Source organism: Bidens hawaiensis, unplaced genomic scaffold (assembly GCF_021521415.1).
Source record: "Bidens hawaiensis isolate Kalapana, Puna unplaced genomic scaffold, B.hawaiensis_p1.1 tig00029874_1, whole genome shotgun sequence".
Taxonomy (NCBI): Eukaryota; Viridiplantae; Streptophyta; class Magnoliopsida; order Asterales; family Asteraceae; genus Bidens; species Bidens hawaiensis.
In genome coordinates, this window is record NW_027494956.1 from 220,343 (window position 1) to 226,693 (window position 6,351).

Here is a 6,351-nt window from a genome sequence, read left to right on the forward strand (position 1 = left end):
ATGTTGGCAATTCGTTACTGATTATCATCTGATTCGCTAAACTAATCCTTTGTAATTCGTTTGGTCAATTCGTTAAGTTGACTTGGTCAATTCGTTTGGTCAATTCGTTAAGTTGACTTGGTCAATTCGTTTGGTCAATTCGTTAAGTTGACTTGGTCAATTCGTTTGGTCAATTCGTTAAGTTGACTTGGTCAATTCGTTTGATCAATTCGTTAACTTGACTTGTGATTCGTTAAACATTCATCTCATTCGTTATCTTTTTCGCCATTTGGGTGATTTGTTAATCTTATTTGTGATTCGTTAAGTTGACTCGCTAAGTTGACTTTTGATTCGTTAAACACTATTCACAGTTGGCTACAACTGTTTGCAGTTCGCTACAGTTACAGTTCGTTAAATCTTAATTCTTATTAGTTAAACCTTTAATTTTTGAAACTTTTCAAAGATGGCCGGCATGTATGCATTAGCGTCTCAAAACATGTTGATGCAACAGATGTTGCAACTTGATACCGAGATAGGTTCACATTCTAAATGTCCAAGATTGATGAAGTTCAGTGACTTTGACAAGTGGGAATCTCGGTTTCGTGCACATTTGGGATCGGTTCATCCTGACTGCTCATATTGTCTTGATGAAGTTTATGTTGCACCAATGATTGGTGATGATACTATTGGATATACTCCTAAAGTTGTTTCTCAATACTCACAAGAAGAGAAGAAAGCTTTAGAAATCGAGATAAAAGCATATTCTACTTTGACTATGGCATTACCAGAAAATATCTTTCATCAAGTTGGTAGTATCAAGAGATGTGCATCTTTATTTCAACATCTGCGTATGAGAAGCATGGGAAACACAGCTGAGAGTAAGAAAGTGATGCTCAAGTTTCAGTTTCGAAACTTTAATTTATTGAAAGGAGAAACAGTTTAAGAGATGACTACAAGATTTAGTTATTTAATTGCTGAAATGGACAAGATGAAAATGAAAATTTCTGAAAGAGATAAAATTGACACTATTAAAAGTGTGCTTCAAAGTTCCTACTCAACATTTCTAATGGTTTTGAAAGAGAATGATTATTTTCTGAATGAAGACTTGACGGCACTTGAATTTCTACAAAAGATCGAAGCTAGAGAATATGATCTTAAGTGTCAAAAATCCTCCAAAGAAAATCAAGATCCAGCTTTCTATGGTGGAAGTATGCCTCTTAGTTTAACGATCTCTCCAATCACTGCTTTTCTTACTCATGCTGCAAGTGAAAAAGAATCAGCTATGTTTAATGATCCAAAAGTTTGTTTCTACTCTGCTGGTAATTCGGGTGGTTCTGGAAGTTCAACTAATACCAATCCATTTGCTACACCACCTAATGTTAATATGAAGGAAGCTGAGCAAAACTTTTCTTTTCTGAAGGCTTTTATGTCTTCATATAAAAACTTAGTGAGTAGTAAAATTGCCACAAGTGATTTAACAGATGAGGATTATGATCAGTTAGATCCAGATGATCTAGAAATTATGGATTTAAAATGGAACATGGCTATGATTGTTCGTAAAGTTAAAAGATTCATGCAGAGAACTGGAAAAGATCTTCCAGCTTTAAACAAGAAGTTGGGTTTTGACAAATTAAAAGTAAAGTGTTATAATTGTCAAGAATTTGGGCATTTCGCAAAGGAATGTGACAAACCAAGGAAAGAATACACTGGACCTCGTGGTCAAAGTCAAAATGCTTCTACACCACGAGGAAGTGATGCTGAAAAGAATCCATCTTCTTCTACAACACAAGCAATGTTAGCAGATGGAACTGATTGGTTACAACGGTTGCTATGCAATGATGTTCAAGCAAATTTGGCTATGTTATATAAAGATTGTCAAGATGCTACTGGTAGTGAAATTTCTTCCGATAATGATTCTGGATCTGATTCTGACGACTCTTGCGACAAGCCTTCTGAATCAATGTTTGCTTGCATGGCCAAGATCAATGAGGTTAGTAATTTTATTTCTACGACTTCATTTGCATCATGTGTTGACTGTGAATCTAACAAATCTAAATTAGAAGCATTGAAAAATCAAAATGATAATCTTATAAGAGAGATTGCTTCTCTTAAGGATACTTATCGACAATCTCTTGAACCTCAAAGGAGATCTCGAGAAAAGATTGAAGCATTGTCGACAAGTAACCACGATCTCAAAGCCGAGTTATCTGTGAAAATGACCATTAATGACCAAAAGTTTCAGGAAATTTTGAAACATCGTTCTAAGATAACTGAGCTTGAGAATGAGGTTCTTGATTTGAAGAACAAATTGGGAAAATTTAGGAATTCATCTTTTCTGTTGAATGAAATTATTGAAGTATCTAGAAAACAAAAAGATTCTAAGAAAGGTATTGGTTTTGTTGAAATTCCACCACCTTTTCATAATGATTATAAAATTAATCCTTTTGCCAGAAAAGAAGAGGATTTGATTCAAAAAGAATCTTTGATTTCTGAAAAACCTAAATTGGTTAAACCTGAAATTGTCAAATCCCAAGTTGCTCCTCAAAAACCTCATGTGGAAAGTAAAAAGGTCTTTGTTGAAAATGTTGATAAAGTAATTATTGAAGATGTGTTTGAACCTGAGATAATACACAAGAATAAGAACATTCCTAGTTCTAATCATATTCTTTGCGAACCTCAAGAGTTTGAGGACGCTGTGTATGGTTCATTCAAATCTCAAATGAACAAGGAAGAAACTGTGAAAACCAAACTAGTGAGGACAAAGAAGTTAGTTAAACCAAAGATTTCTGACGAGGACCTAATGCGTTTCATTAATCCTCCGAGTTCTAAGTCTTCATCGGCTAGAGTTTTTAAGTTAAAGGGAATGGATAGGATGTTCACTGAAAAAGATATTCCAATAAGTATTATCAAACCTGAACTTATTGAGAGTGTTTTTGTCAATGAAACTTCAAAAATTCAAGAACTTGAACGTGTGTATGCTCAAACAAAAACATCAGTTCAGTCCGATCCATTGACTAAGGCAAAACAATTTTTAAAACAAGCTAAGAAGATTAACTTTGTGAAGTCAACTGGGACAGATACACTAAAAAGCTTAAAGAAGAAATCTGACTTATCTGATGAGTTTGCTAAGAGCATGACTAAAAATGTGAGTAATCATCAATCATCTGCATCAGTTATTCCAATTTCTTCTAAACATCATCATGTAGACATGCGAACTTGTTTTTTATGCGGTCAACAAGGTCATGTTGTGAGGAATTGTAGCCAGCAAAACTTTCAGAGTCTTCATCCTTTTATTAAGGACAACTCTAAGCCAATTCCAGTGGTCAAGGAGATCCTGAAACGACCTGTGTCATATGCTGATGATACTCATATTTTGTTCTCTGATGTGAATCCTCGGAAGGTTCTTCATGTCAATGAGACACACGGTCAAGTGAAACCAAAATTCATTCCAACTGAACCTATATGTCAAAACAAGAATTCAAACATTGTTCAGGCAGCTTACTTAAGATGAAAGTCTAGGAAGCCAGTAACTTATTCACAAGTGGCTGAACAACAATTGAAATCTGTTAAGGTTAATGTTCAAAGAGAAAACCAAAAGGTACCCAAGACTGAGGCCTGGGCTGCCTTTTTGAACTAATCACTTTTGTTTGTGTGTAGGGTTCATCCATGCCCATTTCTGGTGAAAACTGGATCATGGATAGCGGATGTTCTCGTCATATCACTGGGAATCTCAACCTATTAACCAACATAAGAAATATTCAAGGGGGTTATGTAGCGTTTGCTGGGAATTCTGGGGGCATGATCACACAAGAGGGTGAAGTTTCAAATGGTCACATTACGTGTGAGAAAGTGAATTATTACGACAAGGTTGATCATAACTTATTGAGTGTATCGCAGATTTGTGATAAAAAGTACACTACGATATTTACTAACAAAGAGTGTCTTATCTTGAAACCGGGTTATGTTATTCCCGAGGACATGGTTGTTATGCGATCACCATGATCAAATGATATTTATGTTATAAATATGAGTTCTAAGATATCAACATCGATCGAAACATGTTTTGTCTCTAAAGCAACCGAGAAAGACTTGATTCTATGGCATCGTAGAATGGGTCACATACATGTCAGAAAGATGAATTATTTAATGGCAAATGACTTAGTTGAGGGTGTCTCGTTAAAGAATTTTAAGTTATCTGATCACTGCGTTGCATGCAAAAAGTGCAAGCAGAAGAAGAAGACACATCCCGCTAAGTTATTGAATTCCATTGATACTCCTCTTGAACGACTTCATATGGATTTGTTTGGTCCAGTGAATCGTGCAAGTATTTCTGGAGACTGGTATTGTCTTGTAGTGACAGATGATTATTCAAGATATTCATGGGTGTTATTTATGAGTTCAAAAGATCAAACACCAGTTTTGGTATAAAACCTTATTACTAAGATCGAATCACTGTATAAACAAAAGGTGAGGAGAATCCGAAGTGATAATGGTATTGAATTCAAAAACACTATATTGGATTTCTTTTGTATTCAAAAGGGAATTCATCGAGAATATAGTGCACCTTATGTACCTCAACAAAATGGTGTTGCTGAAAGGAAAAATAGAACTCTGATTGAAGCTGCACGTACAATGCTCGCTGATTCAAAACTTCCTGTTCAATTTTGGAATGAGGCAGTGAATACAGCTTGTTATACGCTTAATCGAGTTCTAACAGTGAAACGACTCAAGGAAACAAGCTACGAGATCTTAAATAATAGAAAACCTAATTTAAAGTGCCTGGAACCATTTGGGTGTCCGTGTACAATGTTGAAGAAGGATTCGGGTAAATTTGAAGAAAAAGCTATCGAAGGGTATTTCTTGGGATATGCATCTCCAAAGAAAAGGGTTTTTAATTTCACATCTGGTTGTGTTGAAGAATGGTACCACGTGGACTGTCAAAAGTACACAACTCCTCCTCAAGGGAAAGGTCCAGACTGGATGTTTGACTACGATGGTGTATTTAATTCTTTTACTCCTTCGACTGAACACATCGATGAAGATCTGGTTAGAGCATACTTTGAAGAACATTTGAACATTCTAGGATTTTCAAGTTCCAATGAAGTTGAAGTTCAACCAGATGCTCCAACTGAAGAATCTCAAGTTGTCTCTCCAGTTGCTATTGATAATGTTTCTACTTCTTCTGATGATGATCAAGCTGAAATTCAAGTTATTGATCTTGACAATGATAATGCTTCATCTCCCGAGTTGGGTGAACATTATACTAACTTATTTGATAATGTTGTTGTTCCTGAAAATCCCACTCTTTGGATTCATGGATATCATCCACAGGAAAACATCATTGGAGAACTTGATGTGGGCGTTCGTACACGTCATCAAGTTGCTTCGTCAAGTGCCAATAACACATTGTGTGCTTACACTAACTTACATTCTTCGGGAATTGTGAATATTGCTAAATTCAATTGCTTTCTATCTCAAGTTGAGCTAACGACAGCTCGTAAGGCACTTGAAGATCCTTCTTGGTTAGAAGCTATGCAAGAGGAATTACAGCAATTTGCACGCTTGGGTGTTTGGGATTTAATAGACAAACCTGCTAGAGTCAAGAAAGTCATTCCGACTAAGTGGGTATTTAAGTGTAAGAAGGACGATCGAGGGGTGATTGTCAGAAACAAAGCACGTCTAGTGGTGCAGGGTTTTCATCAGCAAGAGGGTATTGATTACACAGAGGTATATGCTCTAGTTGCAAGATTAGAGTCGATTCGAATCTTCCTGGCTTATGCAGCTTATAAGAATATCAAGGTCTATCAAATGGATGTTAAAAGTGCTTTTCTCAATGGTGATTTACACAAGGAAGTGTTTGTCCAACAACCACCTGGTTTTGAAGATCCTGATTATCCAGACCGTGTTTACCGATTAAACAAGGCTCTGTATGGTCTACATCAAGCCCCGAGAGCTTGGTATGGCACGCTCGCCGACCATCTGACTGATAATGGCTTCAAACGAGGAACTGTTGACTGCACTTTATTTCATAAAACTGTTGGTGACGATCTTCTTCTAGTCCAGATTTATGTTGACGATATTATTTTTGGGTCTACAAACGACACATTGTGTAAGGAGTTCGAGAAGTCCATGCAAACAAAGTTCGAGATGAGTTCGATGGGAGAGAATAATTTCCTTTTAGGGTTGCAGGTTCATCAGTCAGCTCATGGAATTTTTATTCACCAGACTAAATATGTGAACGACGTCTTGAGCCGATTCAAGATTACTGCCGGAAAAATCCCTTCTACTCCTCTTCCAGTACGGCACAATTTATCACCGGATGAATTGGAGGATTCCGTTGATCCTACCCTCTATCGTGTCATGATTGGTTCT